We start from the raw sequence: 25,501 nt of genomic DNA on the forward strand, positions 1-25,501 counted from the left end.
GAACAACACTTTAATTAAATTCATCAGTTTCTTTTCTTTTTACTTATCACTGTGAATGTGAAAAGGGGTGGGGGTGGGAGGGAGTTGGAGACGTGGTGTTGGAGTGTGTAGAGATAAATACAGTGTGCAGGAGGTTCACAAACATCGATAAAACATTCACTCGCCTGCCTGCCTCGATCAAAATCATGGTTTTTATTTTATTATTTATTTTTATGACACCTTTTTCCCATATTTTATTTTTTGTGATGTTTGATTGAGGGGACATTGTCATGTCAATTGTTGAAATGAAGACTGAATATGATATCTGGTTTCGCACGCTTGTATGAAGTTGTGGATTTCAGAGGTCTGTTCTTTTTTTCAGGGAAGCAAACATGAACGAGTCTGCTGCTTCTGATGACGTCGGTCTGATCCAGTCATCCACATCCACCAAGCCATAAAATCCCGATCTTTGGAAGCATCTCGAGTAAATTAATTTATTTTCCTCTTCTGAACTTTTAAAAACATGTTTGTGGATATTTCTATCTCAACAAATGTACAAGAAATTAACTTAAAATCTTTTTTTTCAACTTAGACAAAAATGCTGGAGACGTGGCAAGAAAGGGAAGGGCTGTGGCAACAATGTCCATATCATGTAAGGACGAGAAAAAATCCCTTCGGAATGTCGTGACATGAAACGTTTAAGCAATAGAAATGGTGTTCCTTTCAGGAAATTGAAGCTATTCCTGTCGTTTCACAATCACATTTTGCTCCTTAATTATTTTCTGTACCATTGGTTAGATGTTTCAGCAAGCCTGGTGTTGGATTTGTGGTTAGGGTGGCTGACCTGGGATCTTAGGATCCTGAGTTTGAGCCAGGTTTTCACTGAATTAACCTATTTGTTAATTTTGTGTTTCGGGTCGTTTTCATGCTGGGAGACCCAGCCACGCCCCATCTTCAATGGTCTTGTTGAGGGAACGAGGTTGTTGGCCAAGATCTCGCGATACATGGCCCCATCCATCCTCCCCTCAATACGGTGCAGTCGTCCTGTCCCCTTTGCAGAAAAGCATCCCCAAAGAATGATGTTTCCACCTCCATGCTTCACGGTTGGGATGGTGTTCTTGGGGTTGTACTCATCCTTCTTCTTCCTCCAAACACGGCGAGTGGAGTTTAAACCAAAAAGCTCTATTTTGGTCTCATCAGTCCAAATGACCTTCTCCCATTCCTCCTCTGGATCATCCAGATGGTCATTGGCAAACTTCAGACGGGCCTGGACATGCGCTGGTTTGAGCAGAGGGACCTTGCGTGCTCTGCAGGATTTTAATCCATGACGGCGTAGTCTGTTACTTATGGTTTTCTTTGATACTGTGGTCCCAGCTCTCTTCACGTCATTGACCAGGTTCTGCCGTGTAGTTCTGGGCTGATCCCTCACCTTTCTCATGATCATTGAGGCTCCACGAGGTGAGGTCATGCATGGAGCCCCAAACCGAGGGAGATTGACTGTTATCTTGAACTTCTTCCATTTTCTAATAATTGCGCCAACAGTTGTTACCTTCTCACCAAGCTGCTTGCCTATTGTCCTGTAGCCCTTCCCAGCCTTGTGCAAGTCTACAATTTTGTCCCTGATATCCTTAGACAGCTCTCTGGTCTTGCCCATTGTGGAGAGGTTGGAGTCTGATTGATTGATTGTGGACAGCTGTCTTTTCTGCAGATAACGAGTTCAAACATGTGCAGTTAATACAGGTAATGAGTGGAGAATGGGAGGGCTTCTTAAAGACAAAACTAACAGGTCTGTGAGAGCCAGAATTCTTACTGGTTGGGAGATGATCAAATACTTATTTCATGCAATAAAATGCAAATTAATTATTTAAAAATCATACAATGTGATTTTCAGGATTTTTGTTTTCGATTCCGTCTTTCACAGTTGAAGTGTACCTATGATAAAAATTACAGATCTCTCCATGCTTTGTAAGTGGGAAAACCTGCAAAATCGGCAGTGTATCAAATACTTGTTCTCCCCACTGTATGTGAAGTTTCACATTAATCTGAAATAGAGATCTGGATAAGAACATTAATGTTTTTACTTTGAAAATGGCCATCAGACCACCTGAACAATGACGTCATAAATATTTAATTATTCACTCACATCGGGTCATAGTGTTGTTGATTCGGGAGCGCTTAACTGCACTGCCGTCTCACGGGTTATATCGCCGGCTAGTTCAGCACAGGTCTCGGGTCACGAGCTTCAGATCACGATACCAAAGTACCCCTGTGCCTTGCCAGTTGGGGATATACCCCCGACTACAGACGGTTTGATCAGAGACTGAGCGAAGTCTGCCACAATCTGCAACCAGTTTAGTTTTAAATACGAATCGAGCGATTGTTCTTCAGCGCGACACGTATAAATTCAGTGCGGCAAATTTCGTATGAATCAGCCAGATTTAATTGGGAAACATCGGCGGAACACGTCACAAGCAAAGCATTCGCGATAATGGTATAAGTCATCTTTAATCCGCCCTTATCTGGGGAGCTACGGATACGGGTTTCGCAGTGGGGCCCTAACAAAATAAACCTGAGGCCTGGACAACATGCATACAAGACACGGAGTACTTGGTGGTGCCTCATGGACGAGAGGAAAGGTGTGGAAGGCACAAATGCGGCTCGTGACAAGCCGATGTCGCCGGATTTGAGAGCCCAGCCTGAGCATGCAGCGTGTCAAAATGGCGGCGACGTCCTCCTCTGGGCCCAGCCCCCGCACGCAGCGTGGCAAAATGGCGGCGACGTCATATCGGCTCAACCCACGCACGCAGCCTCGGTGCGTCCAGCCCCTACGAGGTTGACGGCACAAGAGACAAAGATCCGGTGAAAGGAACCGTTTTCTAACCTTTCGGGGCGGGCTTTTTCGGACCACTTCCGTGGACGCGTGATTGGTCCATGGTCCGGGTTTTCAGCATCTCTCCACCAATGGGTTGCTGGCATGTCTTCTTGACTGGCTCTGTCAGGGCGCGAGGTGGGGGCTGGTTAAGAGGGGGGAAGGAAAAAGAAGGCGCCTCTCGGTTCACCACTACTGTATGAACACTGGACCACCTGCTACACCTTCTGACACACATTTAACATCGGATTACCAAACAACCTGGCTAAACATGCATTTAAGGGTGGATATGGGCTAATCCTATATTTAATAACCCACTCGGGGCCCATTTCCACAACAATAGTTGAGATGAATGAATTTTCAGATTTTTTTGAACAAGGATTTATATTCAACCAATTATGGCTGGAATACCATTTCACTGATGACATCATCATCATCATCATCATCATCATATACACCTCATTGGAGTTGATGACGTGCGAAGTTTAAATTTTTTTTCTTTAAGCAGTTTCGGACAAGATTATGTCCAATTTTTAATCCTTTAATCCAATACGGCTGCCATACCATACCATGTGATCTTTGATATCAGAATTATCAATGATATGTTCTCCTTGGGAAGTCCCTTCGATGTTTAAATTTTTGCATCGATCAGACAAGCAGTTGCAGTGAAAATGATTTAAAACCGAAAAGATAGAGATGTGGACACACACAGAACCATACACACACACACACACACACACACACACACACACACACACACACACACACACACACACACACACACACACACACACACACACACACACACACACACACACACACCTTACAATAGTCTCGCAACCCATTAGGGCGAGAATAATGATGATGGTAATTTGCAAAGAATGAAAATCTCTTTACAACTCGTCATAGGCATCCACAACCATCCTTGACAACGTTGTGGACCGTCGGCCTAGGCCAGGGGTCGGGAACGTTTTTGACTCAGAGAGCCATTAAAGCAAAATATTTGGAAATCTATTTCAGTGAGAGCCATATAATATATTTTAAGACTGAATTCAACTAAATGTGAGTATAATAAGCCTCTGAATTTATTCTTTTAAATAATGTTGTTATAATACTCACCATTAATGGGACTTCTGGTGCTGCATGGATTTGCTGATGGCTTTGTAGTCTGGTTGGTACTTGGTGAGGTTAAGCTTCATGCAAGCGTTGAGGCTTTCATCCGTTAGACGTGATCGTAGGTTGGACTTGATGTTTTTAAGATGTGAGAATGACTGCTCACATGCATACGTAGATCCAAACAAGGTCAATACAGCAATACTCACACGCTGCAGTGTGAGGTATGTGACAGGAAGCGCGTTCCAAGTTTTGATAATCAGCTCGTCTTCGGGTTGTAGTTATTTCATTTCTGTCCACATGTGCTTGCTCGCCAACTCCGCTTTCTGTCGTGCTATTCTTTCCAAATCTTCATTCAGCGACTTGAACTTATTCACCCACATGTCTGAGGCCTTCAGGTCAGCCACTTCTGCTTCAAAATCTCTGACGGAGACACCAGGAATGTAACTCAGGTCGGCTGTGTTCAGTGAACACTCGTTTGGATGGGTGATGAACTTAAAAAGATGAGTGTGCTCACGAAATTCTCCAAAGCGTGCTTTGAATGACTGTAGGAGACTGGATGTGAAGCCAGCTAACTGGTGGAGATCAAAGTTTTGAGTGGGCTCACTTGCTGTGCATGCATCTTTAAATTGTCTCAGTTTTTCAAAATGTAGTAAACGACCTGTTTCAAGATCCATGATAAAGAGCTCCAGCTTGTTTTTAAAAGCAAACACGGCTTGTTGAAGGGATAACACTGTATTTCCAATGCCTTGCATTTTCACGTTGAGCTCGTTCAGATGTTCAGTCATATCCACGAGATAGTAAAACTTGAGGAGCCACTCAGTTTCGGCTAGCTCAGGATGCTCAATCCCTTTCATTTCAAGGAAAGTCCGGATTTCGTTCAGGCAAGCCGCAAAACGGCTAAGCACCTTCCCTCTTGACAACCAACACACATTGCTGTGCAAAAGCAGACCGTGATAGTTATTTCCAACTTCATCCAGCAGTGTTTTAAACTGGCGAGCATTTAAGGCTCGGGCAACAATAAAGTTGATCACATGAATGACCAGCGACATCACTTCGCCAAGCTGCCCATCACACATCTGAGCACAAAGTGCCTCCTGGTGTAGAATGCAATGGAAACTTAGGATGGGTCTACTTTCATGTTCACGGAGAAGCGCCACAAATCCTTTGTTTTTCCCCACTATACACGGAGCACCATCAGTACACACCGAGATAAGTTTATCCATTCGTAGATTTTTTTCTTGAGCGAACTCCATGAAAGACTTGAATAAATACTCACCTCTTGTGGACCCTTTTATTGACAGAACAGCAAGACTTTCTTCGCGCAGTGTATCACCAGCAGCATATCTTGCAATCACACTGAACTGCGACAAATGGCTTACGTCTGTTGACTCATCCAAAGCCAGGGAAAAGAACGGCGCTGTATTTATGTCCTTCACTTGCGTTTCCTCCACTTGGTTTGCCATCATGATGGTACGATCATGAACAGTTCTTGCCGACAGAGGCATGTCTTGTATCCGTTTGATTATCTTGTCTTTGTTCGGAAGATCATCAAAAAGTTCATTGGCTTCATCCAGCATGAACGTTTTTGCATACTCGCCATCTGTGAATGGTTTTCCGTTCCTCACTATTGCTAAAGATCCAGCAAAGCTGGCGGAATTATAGTCACCTTGCCGGGTCCATACGCGGAGTTGCTGCTGGCTGGCTTGCACCCTGCTCAGTAGCTCTTGGCACGCTTTCTTTCTGCTGTCTCCCACAGGGTATTTTGATGCAAAGGTAGCATGGCGCGTGTCGAAGTGCCGCTTTATATTCGACCGTTTCATCGATGCAATTTTGTCATTGCAAATTAAACACACCACAAAACCTGCTCTCTCCACAAAGGCGAATTCTTCGGCCCATTCGTCCTGAAATGTACGATACTCCTCATCTTTTTTTCTTTTCGCCATCTTCTTCGTCGAAGGGTTAGCTTTGAGCAAGAGAGAGAGAGGGAGATGTTGACCCAAGTGAGTCTGGCTGGCCTGCGCACGGGCTGACATACTCGAGAGGTGCGGCGCGGCCGGCCGACTCTGGGATGCTGTCGCCTCAGCGGTGGCGCGTGATTGGTCGAGATGAATTCCGTGACGCGTCTCGGCGGCGGCACGTCATTGGAGGAACCGAAATCACTACTCGCGTTGGCCGCATGACTGGATGAAACAAAAACCGCTTCAGACAATTCGGAGGTGTTTTTTCTTCTCTCCTTCTGCCAAGTTCAGCCCTGCACGTGAATAAAGCACGACACCATTCAAACTATAGGTAAAGCTTCTGCGAGAAATATTGGGCTTTCCAAGTTTCAAACTCCAATTTTATCTGCGAGCCAGATGCAATCATCAAAAGAGCCATACCTGGCTCGCGAGCCACACGTTCCCGACCCCTGGCCTAGGCTCTTGTGCGAATGAGATGAAAAAAGACTCCACTGAAAGTTCTGCTGAACACAAAGTTCAGGATAATAATTTCGTTCTCTTTGTCTTCTATGTTGTTCATTGTGCTACACCGACAGTAATTGTGTCACACTGCTGTCACGCCTTGTACGATAGAGATTAGAGATTGGGCATGGCTCTTTTTTTCAAGCTTGAGCAGAGAAAGCTTTCAAACAAATGGAGCCCAAGCTGGTGTTTCTTCCTGGTAAACCATTTCTCGGGAATTTCTGGAAAATTGCGGGAAATTTATTCTGGATTCCTGCCTTTTCCCGTTTTTTTTTTTTTCAAGTTTGGGCTCAGAAAATTTTGCCTCAAATCATCTTTAGTGGCAAGTGTAGATGTGCTTGTGTGTGTGCAGTGTGCTCTGTGCACTTCCTTTCCCAACACTGAGGAAAGATTCATCAACTTGTATTTTATGGCTTTCAAAGCCACCCCACAACTATGGTGACAAAATAAGAAATGTGTTCAATGGTAAAAGCTTCATACAAAGCTACATGATGATTGGATGGAAAATGTGGCCGTTGTTCCAAAATGTCAAAAAAAGCAAAATCTGTTTTCTGCAGGTGTGGTTTGTACGGTTTTCACGTATCAGGAATAAATGACCTAGACCTAACTTCGCTCGCCAACAGGTGTAACTACAGCGCAGAATCATCCAATGTGTAAAAAATGTTCAACCTGAGCATCCAATCCCCTCAAACAATACTGATTGGTAATATTGATGGAAGAGGAGCAAGGCAAAGAATAAAATGGACAGACAAGATGATGGAGTAGATGAGGAAGTGAAAGTGACTGAATAAACATTTTAATGGTGTTCTGTAAGAGGCAACCTCTGGATCGTCGACAGACCAGGTGATGGTGAGAGAGCAAACAAATTTCAATGAAAATGTAAAAAGAGATGATTAAATGTATTGGAAATCCTTCCTCGTCGTGCGAACCATGAGGGGTTAAAAAAGAAAAATCATAATAAAGAGCAATTATATGTCCACTGCGATTGATGGTCATGTTCCAGCCATTGCTACGATCACAAAAATAATATATCCCACGTAGATAAAGGGGTGGGAGACACCAGTCTATCTTCACATTTTGGTGGGGCACAAAACCATCTGAAATGAAGATGCCACCTGCATAAAGCATGTTATCAAAGTTTCTGAAGAAAATAAAATGAAGCATTTTGTGTGATCATTTGGAAACTACAAATTGAGCATTGTATGTGGAACATGTTTTTTCGTTTTTTTTCTTCTCTTTTTTTTCCATGAAAGAGGCTTGTGGAAGACCAATGTTTAAAAGACAGTGGGCTCGTAGGACAACAATAGGGAACCATCAGTAAGGGAATGAACTAACAGGAAAAGGACAGAGGGGAGTGGAAGAAACACTGAAACAAAGCAAATAATAGGATTGGGTTGGGAAGGGCCAATGGGGTTAATAAAGATCATGGTCAGGAGATGGTGGCACACTGCTTTGCTTGACACTTTGGAGGGAAGACCTGGGAAAGAACTGCTTCTGGAAGTTGATTCCCCAAATGGAAAAGTGAGGACAAAAGAGTTTAGGTGAACAGTCATCCTGGAATTTGGATATCTAACCAGGAGGGGATGCCTTGAAAAACTTGTGAATCCTGAAGTTTCTGGAGAGAATTGGAGGATAGAGATAGAGATAGAGAGAGAGAGAGAGAGAGAGAGAGAGAGAGAGAGAGAGAGAGAGAGAGAGAGAGAGAGAGAGAGAGAGAGAGAGAGAGAGAGAGAGAGAAGAAGAAGAAGAAGAAGAAGAAGAAGAAGAAGAAGAAGAAGAAGAAGAAGAAGAAGAAGAAGAAGAAGAAGAAGAAGAAGAAGAAGAAGAAGAAGAAGAAGAAGAAGAAGAAGAAGAAGAAGAAGAAGAAGAAGAAGAAGAAGAAGAAGAAGAAGAAAAAATGACCGTTTTTACAGCCGTTTTTACAGCTGCTGTGCAGGGGTTGGGCTTTTTCTTGAGGCAATGTTTTATGGCTGGATGCCCTTCCTGACACCAACCCTGGTCACCTCTTATGACACACAGGGACATTGTACACCTATTCTAACTGGGGCATACACCGGGACCAGTACACTGGTACTCACTTCGCCGACCTTGGAAGGATGACAGGCTGAGTTAACCCCCTGGTGTTATTTCAGCAGCCAACGGGGATTGAACACAGGACGCTGGGATCCCAAGCCATCACCCTAACCACAAAGCCAACACCAGGCTTAAAGAGAGAAAGAGGAGTTTTGCAGAAAAGATTGAAAAAACACACGACAGACCTACATATAATGTGAAAGGAACACGCATTGGGTTTCAGCCTCATTGCAGGGCAGACCAAAATTTTGAGCTTTCGATTCCACAGAATCCAGGAGAGACACATATGATGGGACACTAGCCCATAAGGGAGAGCAGTCTTCAATGAGTTATGGACAAATGTCTTGTAAACTGAGTAGCTCTGAAATTCCAAGGAAAGACTTGGATCGATGGAGGATGCCCATTCTGCGGTTGGCTTGTGAGGCCTGCGTTGCTGCATGGTCATCCCAGGAGAGGTTGTGGCTGATCATGAGGTTTAGATGCTCCAGAGACTGCACCTCTTTCAGTGGTTGATCATGATTTTAGATAATTGGGTTTTATCCTTCTGGAGGGACAGTGTGAGACATTTCCCATGATTGAAAGTCACGTTCCATTTATGTGACCATCATTGAATCAATGCTAGGTTGGAAGAGTGGTGCAGATGCACCCTCTTCTTATGGTTGGTGGTCCATGGTTCTGCTCTGTACTTATCTTACTTTTTATCATGTGCATTTTTATTAATGTTTCCACATTTCTCCTTTTGTTTTTCTCAGATGCAGTGGTGAAGGCCTACCTCGACTCACACAGACATGTGTTGGATGAGTACATTAACTCTAACCTTTTAGTGTGCTGCGTGAGTTCGTTCATGACAACATGCCCATTGAGACACTGGAGAGCTGGATTACTGTGAAGCAAGGTGAGTACCGAAGGCAAACTTTGAAGCTGAGATCAAGAGGCTTGGCAGAGAGTGGGCAATGATCACATCACTCCACCTCACAATATTTTGTTTTCATGATACTTTATCTCATCTCTAATGTCACATGATGTTTTTCCTTCTCATCTTTCTTCATCATTCAGAACTATACTGAAACCATTTTGATTGTTCTTGCTGGCACTGTTGAATACTTTTTGTTAGCTATCCTGGACTTCAGTCAGGTGATCTTATACAATCGAGCAGTATCCGTAAGTGAGTGAGTGAGTCAGTCAGTCAGTCAGTCCGTAAACCCTACAGTCATTATCGCTAGAACCAAACACACGATTTTCATGAAACTTGGCCGCAACCTTCATATCTGATGCCGAACACTGGTGTATTGACCGCATCAAAATCTACCCTCATTAAGGGGTTATACGGGGAATTTTCTCCCCCTTTCTCCCAAAATGGGTATTTGTTCTCTTCTCCAAAACCACACACACGATTTTGATGAAACGTGACCACTCCCTTCATCACCCATAATGTACCAAAGTGTATCGACCCATAATGTACTCAAGACTCCTGAAGTTTCTGGAGAGAGGGAGAGAGAGACAGACAGACAGACACACAGACAGAGCAGTTTTGTGGAAAAGACGGAAAAAACAAACCACATCCCTGCATACAATGTGAAAGCAACACACACTGAGCTTTGGCCTCATTGCAGGGCACACCAACAATTTAGCGCTTTAGCTTCCACATAATCCAGGAGAGAAAGATATGATGTTGGGGCACCAGCCCATAAGGGAGAGCAGTCTCCATTGAGTTTTGGACAAATGCGTTGTAAATTTTCCGGTTCTGGGTTTGGAGCGTTGACAGGTCTCCTTCAGGGCTCTCTGCTGATGATCTCAAAGTTAAAGAGCATGTTTTGGGTCGCTGATGATTCGAAGGTTGTAATCACATTAATAATCGTTGGGCAATTATTTTCTTACATTTGAAACTCAAAATATGCTAAAATTAACTTTGAAATCAAATCTTTTGTCAGTGATCGAAAAACAGACCGGAATTTACCGAAGATGCTCTGACGTCATGTTCTCCGAAAACTTCGTGAACATTCGGAAACAGCGTGTGAACAATGGCGAGATGTGAATCAGAGAGTGATTTCAGCAGCGATGAAATTGAGTGTTTTCATTCCAATATTGCCGAGGACGAGTCGGAGGATGATGGGTATTTATACTATGGAGTTTCTGGACCTGAGCCATATAAATTTGAGCAACTTGTAAGTGCCAGAAAACGGCCTATTTCGTGTACAAGTGGCAGGACTGACTGCCCCGTAGTTCACACCGACAGACTCCACCAGACAGATTGATTTGTAGATTTTCATTTTCTTGTTTGATGCACAAAATAATGTAAAGTCAGTGACTTGATGTCATAATTTTTAACCCTCAAGTCACTCAGAGTCAGAAATAGAATGAATCAATTATGGACCGAAATATATTGTTACGGCTGTGGAAATTCGCAGACCACCATAAAGGACCGAAGATCAGTTATGACGATAAGTGTATGTGTAGTTAGATTTCCCCACCGTTGTTTAGAGGGAATTTCCGTGTTCACAGGGCTGTGATCCTTTGAGATAGCCGTTTTTCTTTTGCTGTTGTTATTTTGGACCAATCATCCCCCAACAACCAAATCGCCACAACCAACAACGCCCCCAAACAACTACACCAAACCACCACCACCTTCGGCCCCTTCACCACCATCTTTATTCTAATGAGCTGACCCTCTCTCGCCATTACTTTCACGATTTCTTCCGATCTACAACCTTCCATTCCCAAATCTTTCCTGTTCTTCAAAAATACATCAAAAAATAATAATCTTCCTTGTTTCTCTCTTTCGATCTCTACACCTCCTGCAACCACGTGTCTCTCTCTCCCTACTCTTCCTGGTACTTTTCATCTACCCAGCAGCTTCACACTGCGTCTACCGTTCCAAATTCACCACACACTTCCACAATTTTCCTTCAACCTTCCCTTTTCCAAATCTTACACAATCCTTATTTAAAATAAATAATTTCACTTTTGACTATACACCTCCCAGAGCCAAGTGCTTCTCCCATAACCACGTGATCTGTTTTGACCCCCTGTGTTTATCGATCCAATTTCACCATTCACTTCACGATTTTTTCTACAACACTTCCATGACCTAATCGGATGAAAACTCTTCTTCTTCTTCTTCTTTCGGCTGCACCCGTTTGGGGTCGCCACAGCGGATCATCCGTATGATCCGCATCGTGATTTGGCACATATTTTACGCCGGATGCCTTTCCTGACGCAACCCTGGTCGCCTCTTACGACACAGGGATATAGTACACCTATTTTAACCAGGGTATACACCGGCCCGGTACACTGGTACTCATTTCGCCGACCTCGGAAGGATGACAGGCTGAGTCAACCCCCTGGTGTTATACGACTTGGTATATATATATATATATATATATATATATATATATATATATATATATATATATATATATATATTAATATTAATTCAGTGGCCCAACGGGGCTTGAACTCAGGACCTTTTGGGTCCCAAGCCGCTGCCCTAAAGGCCCGGTCACACCTTGACGTTTTAGCCAGCGATGGCAACGTATTAAAATGTATCTAAAACGCTGGCTTACGTTGAACTTTTGATGTTTTTTTTTAAAGATTCGGACGTATTCATAGTGACGTGGTCTTATGTATAACGCATTGGTAACGGACACAGAACGTTTCGTTGTGTTATAGATAACTTATAACAACGATTGCTGAACCTGTTGTCGGCCTACACAACCGATGCCCAACAATAGTCTAACTTATGCATAGCACGTTGCACGCATCGCCGACGATGTCGTGACGTAGCCTATTAAAAGGCTGACGCACAACGATTCGAATCATAACTGCCATAGCAATGGAAGTGTCAACATCGCGGTCACACCTTGGCGATCTTGCCAGCGTATGCCGACCTAAGAAAAATGTGTCTAAAACGTTGGGGCACGTCAAATACGGTATGAGTAAGTTTGGTATACGTGAGTAGAACGCTAAAGTATGCTATCATACGACGTAGTAAGTTGAGTACGTCAAGAAATTTTAAACATGTTCAAAATTTTACGACGTACTCGGCGTATGACACACGTTCCGCATGCAATGGGGATAGGTTGTACACACGATATGTTGACGCTTACACACGTCCACAAAGGCTACTTATAAGCTACTCATAAGTCGAAACACGTCGCGGTAATGTCTTTTTTTACGCGAAACTTATTTCTAACTTATGTTTGACGTGCTTTGAACCAATTCTTTACGTAGTCCCAACACACATCGACGTATGTAGACGTATTCCAATGACGTCTTCCAGTCGACAAAAAAAAAAAATTAACGTGTTTCTTGCTTACAACTGCCATATAAAGACGTGTTCCCAGCGGTTTTGGGAATTGGTATTTAAAAATGCTGCTCATAAAAGGGGAACCCAACAGTGTTTTTGAGTCCTTTTTGAGTCGATGTCCATGTCAGCAGTAACAGTATCAGTATCAGTATTAGTATTAGTATTAGTAGTAGTTTGTTCATGTTGGCAGTAGTAGGTGAGTGTGAGGGGGAGGGTGTGGGTTATGATGGATCGTCCTTGCGTTTAACGATTCAACGATTTAAATGGTTGCATCTCCACTATTGAAAGTAGACGCTTGCGCTCAACAATTGGATTTTTTTTACACTCAACGACTTTTAAACGGTACCACTCAGCTATTTTCATTGTTTACAATGAACGATTTAAATTGCTGTCATTCGCCTTTGTTTTTTGACGCTGGCGCTGGGAAATTTTAATCGTTTCTATTGAACGTGCGAAATCGCTCAAACCCCACTATTGAAAGTAGACGCTTGCGCTCAACAATTGTTTTTTTTTACACTCAACGACTTTTAAACGGTACCACTCAGCTATTTTCATTGTTTACAATGAACGATTTAAATTGCTGTCACTCGCCTTTGTTTTTTGACGCTGGGGTTTGGAAATTTGAAGCGTTTCTTCTGAACGTGTTAAAACGCTCAAACTCGACTATTTTAAATAGACGCTGCCGATGGACAATTGGAATCATAGCCAAGCTAGACATCGAAGTGTGAACATCCTCGTCATGCCGAAGAAAAGTTTGAAGAATGCTGCAAATAAGTGTCCTGGCCATGGCCGTGGACGCTGACGCAAGGACGATCCATTATACCGACGTCTTTCAGCCTATGAGTAACTTAAAAGTAACGTCTGTCGATGTGTGGCAACGATCGCGTAACGTGCCAACAACACGTTAATCATAGGTTAGAAATAAGTTTCGGGTTCGCTAAATATTACCTCGGCGTGTCTCAACTTATGATTAACTTACAAGTAGCATGTGTTGACGTCTGTCAACGATCGCAGACCGTGCATACAACTTGTGGCCAGCGTAGCGGAACGTGTGAGTCATACGCCGGCATACGTCGTGAAATTTCAAGCATGAAAAAATTTGAGGACAACCAAAAAGTACAACGTTTAAAGCCAACGTACAACGACGTATGGCAGTGTTTTTCAGCATGCTCTCAATGTTATCAAAACTTACCCATAACGTATTCAACGTGTGCCAGCGTTTTAGAAAAAAAATTCAAAAATCGGCATACGTTGGCTAAAACGTCAAGGTGTGACCGGGCCTTAACCATTGCACCAACACCAGGCTGATGAAAACTCTCTCAAATAATAATAATAATAATAAAAACGATCTCTCATAATGCTTCATCTTCCTCTTTCACATATGTGGTGCTCTTTACTGTATCATAATGCACTACTCTTCTACTATTTAAACAGACTGCTCTCAATTCGACCTCTCCTTCATACCTTGCTGAAAAAATCCAACTGTTACAGTGTTTCTTCTCTCCATTCTCTGAATTTGCCTTCATTGCATCCATCAAGAAACGTGCTAAATCGCATCTCTATCCTAAAACTTAAAAAACCCCAGTTTGCTATGAATGTCGCTTTCCATCAACCATTCTTTTTTTTCCCAATTTCAGTGCCAACTCACCCTCTCACCCCTCACTCTCAAAGCAACCATCACACTCTTCTCCCTCCAAGCCTCCCTCTCACCATTCACCCCCTCACTTTTCTCTCACCATTCACCCCCCTCACTCATCCTTCTCAAAGTTGCCGCTCTCTCTCATCCACAAAGCTGCCTCCTTCCACTGCCCTCTCACCTTCATCTCTTCACTCCACCTCCTCAAATCCTCAACCGCCTTCTTCCCCCTCTCTTGTCTCCCCTCTCCCCCAGCACCACAGAGCCTTTTCTCCTCCTCATCCGGCCCCCTCCCCTAGCACTTCTGCAATCCCCCACACTCTTTCAACAACCCTCCTTACCTCCCCCTCTCATCCCTTGTCCTACCCTCCCCTCCCCTCCCACACCCTGCACCCAAAGCCTCCTCGCCTCCCTCTTCATTAACAGTGTGGACCTCTAATATCCGGGGCCTTCGCAAAAACCTTTCAGATCTTTCCATACAGGTTGCCACTGACAAACCAGACATAATCTGCCGAACAGAAACTTTCCTCCCCCAAGACGTGTCTGACTCCCAAGTATCTCTCCCTGGTTACTCCCTCCTCTGGTATGACAGACCTGAGCCTTGTCCTGGTGGAGTTGCTCTCTTCAACAAAGACTCTATTCCTCACTCTCCATGCACTGCTCTCACTCCCCCACACCCCCAGGAATACCTCTGGCTACGGCTTCTCCTCCACTCCCACCTCATGTTTATATGTGTACTGTTCTGTCCACCAAACAGTGATGACTCCATCTACACCTCACTATCCGAAAACATGGACCAACTTCTATCTTCTCATCCAAACTCTCTCTTCCTCTTATGTGGCGACTTCAATTGTCATCATGCCAGTTGGCTCGGTGTGGGTACCTCTCTCACCTGTCATGGCACTTCAGCAAAAGCTTTCTGCGACTCATTGGGACTGACTCAATTGGTCAACTTCCCGACCTGGATTTCAACCAATGGTACTCCATCCCTTCTGGATCTGATTTTGACAAATTTCCCTGACAATATCTGCTGCTCTTCCTCCACTGCAATTGGTTCTTCTAACCACGTCCTTGTCAAAATGGACATCTCTCTGACTATTGTCAGAGAACCACCTCACCGCCGTCGAGTCTGGCATTTCACTCAAGCCGACTGGCAGGGTCTCCAAGCAGCCATCAAACTTATAGACTGGTCTCCTATCGCTCCTTTCTCCAACATCAACTCATCCTGGGAATTCTTTCAAAGAAACTTGCTCTCCCTCATGCACAGATTTATCCCTTCTCGTCTTCAGTTGTTCTACCCTTCCTCCCGCCCTTGGTTCACTGAAGCTTGTGGCGAGGCAGCTGTCCTGACACAACTTGCCTTTGCCTCATGGAAAGCAAACCAAACTGAGGGCAATCTCAGTTCCTTCCATAATGCTTGGAACAAGTGTGTATCTACCCTCAGGAGAGCCAGAAAACAACATTTTTCTAAGCTCAAGTCTGAACTTTCAAACCTCTCTCCCTCCTCAAAATCCTGGTGGCATCTAATCAAATCTGTTTCTGGTGTCTGTTCCCCCTCCATCCCCTCCCTTACCTCAAATGGCCACACTGCTGATACCGCACGTGAAAAGGCTGAATGCCTAAACTCGGTGTTTGCAGCTAAATATTGTGTCCAAAACCCATCACTTTCTCTACCCACCTTACGCAGTCGCACCCAACTGTCCCTGGACTCTGTGTCCTTTTTGCCTGACAAGGTGGATAGCTTGCTGTCAAACCTCGACTGAGATTCTGCAACTGGTCCAGATGGCATCAGCTCACGTGTCCGAAAAACCTGCTCTTCTGCTCTTGCTCACCCTCTTTCTGTTCTATTCACCCTCTCATTTGCTCAAGGTCATCTGCCATCTGCTTGGAAATCAGCAAACATTACCACCCTGCATAAAAAAGGTGCAAAAACAGATCCCTGCAACTGCAGACCAATCAGCCTTCTCCCAATCATCAGCAAGGTTCTGGAATCCATCATTGCTTCAGACATTAAATCCTTCTCTTCTCCAATGGCTTGATTTCCGATCATCAATTTGGTTTGAGACCAGATCACTCTACCCTGGCTTTGCTGCTTCTGCTGTCCCAACAATGGATGGAGGTACTCAATGCCAGACATGAAATCCGAGCCATATCCCTGGACACATCACGTGCTTTTGACACGAACTGGCACCCTGCCCTGCTCACCAAACTCTCTTCCTTTGGTATCCAAGGCCATCTCCACTCATGGCTCACAGACTTCCTCTCCTGTCGCAGTCAACGTGTGGCTCTAAATGTAGTTCTTTCATCCCCCCTTCCTGTCCAGGCTGGAGTTCCTCAAAGTAGCGTTCTGGGCCCTGTTCTTTTTCTGTTTTTCATCAAAGATCTCTCCGGCTCTCTTGAAAATCCTCTATATCTCTTTGCTGATGACCACCCTCTGCCGTACCATCTGTCATCCCTCAGACCGGCAAGCAGCAGCTTCTTCGCTCACTGCAGATCTGGGTAAAATCACAAACTGGTCCAACACGTGGAACATGTCTTTCAATCCGGACAAATCTCACACTCTCACTATGTCTCTCCGAAAGGACCGTTTAGAACCCCCCCCCATCCACTTTCTCAACAATCCTCTGGAAGAAGTCCTTTCTTTCAAGCTTCTGGGTCTCATTATCTGCCATGACCATTCCTGGGAAAGCCACATCTCAAACCTCGCCTCCAAAGCCAGTTGCCGACTGGGAATCCTCCGTCGTGCAAAGTCCTTCCTCGGCCCTCTTGAGCTCCTGACCACTTACAAAGCTTTTGTCCGTAGCCTGATGGAGTACTGCTCTCCCCTCTGGGCTGGTGCTCCTGCCTCTCACCTTTCTCGGCTTCACGCTGTGGAAACCAAGGCATTTCGGATTATTGGCATCTCCCGCAATGAGGCTGAGTCTTTGGGCTTTCACTCTCTGACCGCAGGCTAGTCGGTGGTCTTTCTGTGTTCTTCCGTCTCCTCTCCAGCCTCGCCCCCCCTGCTCTCTCTGCGATTTGTCCCCACCACATTTCACAGGGTGCTCAAGGTCTGCCAACAACCCCCTTTTGGTAAAACTACCAAAATCACGGATCACTGCTCACCTTCACTCTTTCATTCCTCTTTTTTCCCACCTTTGGAATAAACTCCCTCACTCTATTCAATCCCATTCTTCCCTCCAGGCCTTCAAAACAGCTGTTCACCACCACCTCTTATTTTCCCCCATCCAAATCCTCGATCTTTTCTCCACCCGATAATCCACCCAAGCCCACCTCCTTCAAATTCCCTGCTTTCCTTCCTGAATGTCCCTCTAATGTCCATCTTGTATTCCCCATGTTCCCTGCCCTATCCCTCTCCCTTCCACAGATCTCCTAATGTCTCTGTTCCCCACTGTTTTCTCCTTCCCACTCCCACCCCTCTTGTTTCATGCCCCCCTTGCTGTGCGTTGTGTGTTAGATCTCACACGAGCCTCGACAAGGTATACAAAAAAATAATAATAATAATTGAGTAGCTCTGAATTTCCAAGGAAAGACTTGGATCGATGGAGGATGCCCATTCTGCGGTTGGCTTTGGAGGCCTGCTTTGCTGCATGGTTTACAGAGGAGATGTCATGGCTGATAGTGAGGTTTATATGCTCCAGTGACTGAACCTCTTCCAGCAGATGACCATGGTAATGTATAAGTGGGTTTGCTTGATCCTTATGGAAGGGCTGTGAGAGACATTTTCCAGGATTGAAGGTGCTATTCCATTTTCAAGACCAGCATTTAATCAATTCCAGATTGGCAGGGGAGCGCATCTTCACTTTCTTTCAGAACACTGTTTTTAGCTCACCTGGAACGTAAGTAGTTCCTGGGAGCTCGTGGGATGGCTCATCGTCCATCCACAAACGCTTTCAAATTCTTCTCTGAAACTACAGTACACACACAATTTCTCTGACACTTGACCACAACCTTCCACACCTGTGATGCACCAAAATTTGTCACGAAATTACAGAAAAAAATCAGGGTCTACGGGGGTGTTCGGCGGGAATTTCTCCGCAATATATTATTTGGTTTCTTCTCCGAAACTAAGCATACAATTTCGATGAAACTTCACCACAACCTTCATCATGTGTGATGTACCAAAGTTTGTTCACGGCATTAGAAAAAGCAGGGTGTAAGGGGTTGTCGGGTCATTTCACCGACAGGGTCATTCATCAATGTGTGTGTGGTCTGTCAGATTTAAATAAAACGGGTGTCCCATCTGCGAGCATTTTTTTTTGTGGACGTTAAAGATCCCATGGTGGCGTTCGCGAAGAGTATGCAAATTATCCTGCGAGTACACCAGCACCCTGACCAAATTACAAATTCCTGCCATAACCTTCTGGGGAACTGCATGCATCAGTGGTACATCTGCGCCCTCAGCCAATGATACTACTCCTAAGTCTAGCACTACTTATGAATGAAGAACAGGACTGGATTGTTTTATTGCAAAATATAAATACCTTTAATATCCATTCAGAAACCTACAATTGCCTTCTTTATTGCTGTCCGACACTGTTTCAGATACGTTTGTCCCCACCCCCCCCACCTCCCCCAACCATTGTTCCTTTATCCTTTTCCTGAACCGAATCCCCCATTCATAAATTGCTCCGTGTCCGTCAGAGCTGCACAGAGGTCACAAATTTACTTCTGAACTGTCCAGTCTGCTAAGATTCTCATCCTGACTACAGACTGTCAAATGCACAGCTCGTCTTGCTCGTGAGGGTTAATGTCCAACTGTATTCGGCTTTTTGTTCCGACTAAGGGTTCATGCCAGAAATATCAGCTTCCCCTCGCTTGTCACAGCAGATAGCACAGTTCGATCAATGTCCTTACTGGTGATACCTTCCGTTTCGTAAAATCAAATTGGTGTTTCGCAAGTGAGGCATTTGGTTACAAATGTGCAGTCTCTCACAAATGTGAAGAAGGAGAAATTAGAGAAGGGTAGTTGTGCAGTCCCTCACAAATGTGCAGTGATGGACTTTGTGCTGGGTGTCTCATCTGGAAGCATTAGTTTGGAGACGTGAAAATCTCTCGGTGTCTTTCATGAGGAGTTGGTAAGTTTGTGCCGGCCCCCTAAATAAATTACAAATTCCTGCCTTTACCAACTCCCATCATGTCAGGTTTTGCTAACCGGTTCCTGAAACTCGGGTCAATCTTGTATGTTCTGGGACTTTGACCTCTTACTCGAGGACGTGGTGTCCGAACAACTGGCTGGCCAAGAAGAAGAAGAAGATGTGTTTGAAATTGACGTCTTATTTCCTCAATGCACACACACATACTTCTGAAGACGGTTATTTTGTCCATTGATATTTTTCTGTCACCAAATCTGTTTTTTCTTGATTCTGCCTCTTCTTTCCAGGATGTTCTCTCAATCGGAATGAAGATGATGAGGGTTCTGAAAATGAGGAGGAGGTTGAATTGAATGAGTTTGATGAGGATGAGCACAGGGACAGGGACTTTGAGGAAGACGTTGAGGACCATGCCATGGTAAGCAAGACATTGGATTTCCGATTTTATTCAGTAATGCCTCTGTTTACACTGGGGATGCGATCCGAGCATCGCTACTTCATGTATTATATTTCAATTTTAGATCCTCGTGGAGGATCTCTAAGTCTTACTCACGTTATTGTTCTTCATCTTCTTCTTGTGGACTTCTTGTTTCACAGCCTACAGTTTTAATCGAAACTTCCTGAAACTTGGCATATATATGTAAAAATACCCTGCACAGACAGTAACCATCTCCGATTTTGAAAATTCCTCCAAGAAAAAAAGTTATGACGTCAAAATATCTCCGCTAATAGAAATCGCCTAAAAATTATCTCCGAAACTAGGCAAGCTTTTTGAATTCTGTTTGCAGGAATCGAACACGGCATTAGCAGACATGAATTACCGCACATATGATACATCACGATGACGTCATATCAATTTTTATGACGTCATTCCTATTTTTTGACATTTTTTGTTTCACAACCCAGACTTTTCATCGGATCTTCGTGAAACTTGCCATGTATGTGCAGAAAGCCCACACACAGACAGTAACCATCTCCGATTTTGTAAATTCTTCCTAGAAAAAAAAGTTGACGTCATAATATCGCCGCTAATGTAAATCGCCTATACCATTATCTCCGAAACTAGGCAAGCTGTTTGAATTTTGTTTGCGGGAATCAAGCCGGGCATCAGCACAGATAATTTATCGCAACCCTGATACATCACAATGACGTCATATTCGTTTTATGACGTCATCATTAAGAGGACGAGGATCTTTGCTCATTTGAGCTTGTTTACCAATGATATTACACTTGATTTTGATATTTGTTATTGATTCATGGCATTTGTATTCAAATACACATACGTATTAATAAATTAGAAAAATAATTAACAGACTTATTGAAATAGAACTCTTGCAGAAGTGGTCCATATTGACCGTACCTCTTCTTTCTTCAATGAACATTGGCATTTTTATTGTTGGTCCGCACCATAGTCTGAGACAAACGAAATAACCCAGCAACATCAACGGCACGTTCACCAGCATCCATGCGATGAAAAACATCCACTTTAACTTCTAAGTGACGCTTTTACAATACCTCTTAACCACTCCACAATGCAGGACATTTCTCTATGTGCGACACAAAGCAAAGCAGTTCTTTCAGCTATTTTGAAATTTCCCGATTTGGTACCTTAGCGATGTATTATGGCATTTTTATTGGTCATGTAAGTTCTGAAAATGTTCAAGAATAAAAGGTCAGTCTTTTAATACGACGTAAGTCTGAGTTGAGCGACACAAATTGGGTCGAGGTAGTCATAACGTGACGACATAAATCGGGGTATTTCTCGATGTATTCTACCAATTATTTCCTCCTTTTTAGTTCCATTGAGATTTCATACAGTCGTTGATGTGAGGGTTGACAGGATTGCCTCGATGTACACATACTCCAATCTTTGCTGTCTAGCTTGGGTTTGAGTCCCAACCCAGCAATAAACTATCATCCCCATGTTTCACAGGCAGGATGATTCATCATTGTGTGCCCAGTTCCTTGGATTGACGTTAAATGGTTGTCCCGTCTGGCGGCATTAGTAGGTGGACGTTAAAGATCCCACAGTGTCCGTGCACGAAGAGTATGCGAACTATATCGGCGTCACTATTAACAAATCACAAATTCCTACCCTGACCACCTGAACCGGAGTGCCGACCTGACCAGCATTGTGGCCGAGAAACTGCTTCGGTAGCACCCATTCTCTGCCTTGAGTATGCTTCGGAATTATGATGATGATTATTGAGTTGATGTGAAATATTCATTCAAACATGTCCTCATTATTAGTCCCCGACCGGTTTCATCGGAGAAGACGAGAGCTTTGCACTCCGTCTGTTGGTTTGTTCACCCACCTGTGGTTTTTCAAACTTTTTGCCAATACCCTTTAACATATCCAACTGAAACTTGGCATTTGGCTTGATCCTTACGCTCTCTCTCTCTCTGTCCATCGAGTGCAGCCTGTGGCTGCTGGTTGCATCATTGGTTGGGACGCGGCTATGCCGCTGATGCAGTGTTCCCCTTACCAGTACACGAGCTGGTACTCATTTTGCCGACCTCGGAAGGATGACAAGCTGAGTCAACCTCCTGGTGTATTTTAATTCAGCGGCCAGTGGGGCTTGAACTCAGAACCCTAGGATCCCAAGCCGCCACCCTAACCACTAAGCCAACACCAGGCTTTTTATCCATACTATAATTCACGGTCACCAGTGTTTGTTTGTTTGTCGGGCTACTCCTCCAACGGTTCTGGGCCAATTACATACAGACTTGCTGCGATACAATTAATGTATAGGGGTGTTTTTTAATCTTTGCCAGTGGTCTTGGAGGGGTGATTGGGGGGGGTGGGGAGAGGGTGCATATTCTCGATGTAAATGTGTATCGTGTAGCACCCCCTCCAGGTGGGATATCACACATATCCACCATTTAAAGCACAGTATTCATGTCCCCACGTTTTTCAGTCGTGAGGTGTTTTGAATTATAAGCAGTCGGGATGTTTTTGCTTCATGCACCTTCCCCGGATTATTTATTTTTCCGATACGGAGCTGTCACTTGCCTCTATACTGCCCAAATAAAGGTATGCGTCAGAAAAACGTGGAACAAGACCACCCATAGGTTGGGTACTCTGCTAGTTATGATTAGTTACAGAAAAGGTTAGAGATTCATTGCTTTTCTTCAATGTTTTACAGTTATGCCCTTTTTGGACTTGGAGAAAATATCACATCAGTGGGGAACATGCACTGCAAAGCAATTCTCACTCTTGTTTCTCTTATATTCCTCAGCACTGTTGTCAAGCTCTGTTTATGCCTTTGTTTTCAGATCAAGAACTGTGAGGTTATCTCCAAAATTGGAGAACGAGGCTTTGGATATGTTTACAAAGCCAAGAACTTGAACTCTGCAGAAGAAGTACAAGCTTGTGGTATACTTTGTGTGTCTTCCTTTCCTGGGACATCAGTCGATTGCTTGCAAGTTAATGTTATAACTTCAAATATAATCGCTTTTGTAAGTACTTACCAGTACATAATGTGTGTGTGTGTGTGTGTGTGTGTGTGTGTGTGTGTGTGTGTGTGTGTGTGTGTGTGTGTGTGTGTGTGTGTGTGTGTGTGTGTGTGTGTGTGTGTGTGTGTGTGTGTGTATGTGTCTTGTTATGTCTGGCTTTCTTCAAGGGACTACGTTACAATATTTGGTCTTCATTAATTGGTCTGTTAGCTGGAACAGCTTGTGAGAGGACTAGTGAGAACAGAACACGGTGGAAAGCACAGCAGGGTTGAGGGATATGATGGAGCGACACATCGAAGAAGAATGAGAGCAAATGGATGGGGAGATGCTCCTGCATCTGAAATCCCCTCCTTTATTTCTGTTTCGATAAAAGATGCTTTTTGTTTGGACTTACAGGCCCCATATCCTTCCTGTGGAAGACTCCATCATCGATGTAATTACACTGAATAAATAATGTGTAATTTGTGACTGATAATGATTGTCAGAAATCTCACCAAAAATAATGGGGAAAACCATCTTGAGGCAAAGTTGAGGGGGTTCTAAAATTTTAATCATTGTTTTTTCCATTCCTTTTAATTTTTCCCCAATTCTCATCTTGATACCCATCACTGATCATCAACCCTCCCCCCTCCTCCACTCCCTCACTCTTTAAACTTCAAAAAAAAATTCTTCCACTTCCTGCCATGAAACTAGATTCACTTGTGCTGTGTCCATTTAATAGTCAACTTATTCTCCTTTTTATCCTCTGTCTTTGTAAAGTTTTTTTCCTTTCTGTCATTTATCTCCAACACAGACTTCTGTTTTAATCGGTATAATCAGTGGACATGACGACACACCGATGAAGTATATTTTACTCTTTTTCCTACATTGTAACTGATATGTTATATAATGACCTCTTGTCATCTCAGGTTGCTTTGAAGAAGATAAAACATATAGAGGAACCAGAAGTAAGTTTTTGTGAATGTGGAGATAATGGTGTTTTAATTGCTGAACCAATACGGTTTAAATTACCCCTGAACTGTCCTGATAGATGTTTTGTCTGTGTTCGCCCCCGAGGCTGTGAGTCTCTGTGTGCGTTACAAGCTTGTGGTTATCGCTTTGGGGTAAGTTAACCTTTAGACAGCTTCTGGAATGAATTTGTTCAATTTTTAACCTCCGCCATCTACGAAGATGGATGGAGGTTACTGTTTTCACCCCTCTCTGTTTGTTTGTTATCTTGCCAAAACGAACTTTTTGCAAGATATGTAAGTCAGCTTGTATGTTTTTTTTTGTTTTTTTTGTTTGTTATCTTGCCAAAACGAAGTTTTGCAAGGTATGTTAGTCAGCTTGTATGTTTTTTTTTTGTCTGTAATCACGTATAAAAAATTCTGCAGAGCACAGTTATCATCGGAAATTTTTGTAACTTCGCATATCATTTTCAGTGAACAAAATTTTGAAGGTCAAGGTCACTTTGGCGCAAATCAGGGGAGTCGACGAAACCCTTATTTTTTGAGTAATTTTGATCGGATCGTCTTCAAACTTCATGGGAATATAGGTCATGGTCTGGCGCTCAACTGATTAATTTTTGGTGGCGATTGGCCTTGACCTTCATGGTTAGCGCTAAAGGTCAAACATATTTGACCCCAAGGTCCAATTTTCAAGTTTTAGGAACCATATCGTGTAGTACCTCAAATTGAACACCTCGATGAGTGCTTTCTAGATATGTCAAGCTTGAGACATTATGACGTCATTTGGTGACGTTATGAAGCAAAAGCATATTTTTCATGGTTACTCTTTAGAACGATTCTCATCAGAATCTCTCGAAGGCAGATATTCCTCAAGGAGTCGCTCCTGGTGGATAGCAGCTCTGTTCACCTCAGTGTGACCTTAAAGAAGTCACACGTGGTCACCTTTTGGCAAGATACGGGTCACCCTGCGGGTGACATTGGTTTATTTGTTTGTTTGTTTGTTTGTGAACAGTATTACGGAAAAACTCCTCGACGGATTTCGACGAAACTTGGTGGGGGGGGTTAGGTATGGTCCAAGGGTCATGCCATTAAATTTTGGACCTGGTCCAAAATCCAATATGGCCGCTACGGCGGCCATTTTGAAAAATATATTTGAATTTTTTTTTCATTTCTACATGTTTTAAGTGATTTCCAACCGCCCCCCCCCCCAAAAAAAAATGTTGCAGAAAAGAACTATAACTGTCAGCACTGTTGACGTCATATTTAATGAATAAGATATAAGGTTCACTTGAGTGACCCAGCAGTATTGGTGGCGGAGATTTTGCACTCTCCCAAGTGCTCCCCCTCAAGTTTGTATAATTATTATTAACCTCCGCCATCGAAGATCGGAGGTTACTGTTTTCACCCCTTTCTGTTTGTTTGTTTGTTTGTTTGTGAACAGAATCTGGAAAAAGTCCTCGACGGATTTCGACGAAACTTGGTGGGGGGGGGGGATTAGGGGTGGTCCATGGATCATGCCATTAGATTTTGGACTTGGTCCAAAATCCAATATGGCTGCTATGGTGAC

At 43.7% G+C, this 25,501-nt stretch overlaps 1 protein-coding gene across 1 annotated transcript in view; it reads left to right on the forward strand.

Annotated features, from left to right (window-relative positions):
* Positions 1 to 571: 571 nt before the first annotated feature.
* LOC147031567 (uncharacterized) overlaps positions 572 to 25,501 on the forward strand; it is a 104,530-nt gene continuing 79,600 nt past the window's right edge. Inside the window, exons 1-5 of the transcript XR_015053574.1 lie at positions 572 to 631; positions 9,249 to 9,391; positions 19,822 to 19,949; positions 22,808 to 22,894; positions 23,896 to 23,934. The gene's annotated coding sequence lies outside the window, so the exon portion shown is untranslated. The remainder of the gene's footprint in view (positions 632 to 9,248; positions 9,392 to 19,821; positions 19,950 to 22,807; positions 22,895 to 23,895; positions 23,935 to 25,501) is intronic.

The sequence above is a fragment of the Eptatretus burgeri genome, chromosome 2 (genome assembly GCF_056783735.1).
Source record: "Eptatretus burgeri isolate ZD-2024b chromosome 2, Ebu_testis_v1, whole genome shotgun sequence".
Lineage (NCBI taxonomy): Eukaryota > Metazoa > Chordata > Myxini > Myxiniformes > Myxinidae > Eptatretus > Eptatretus burgeri.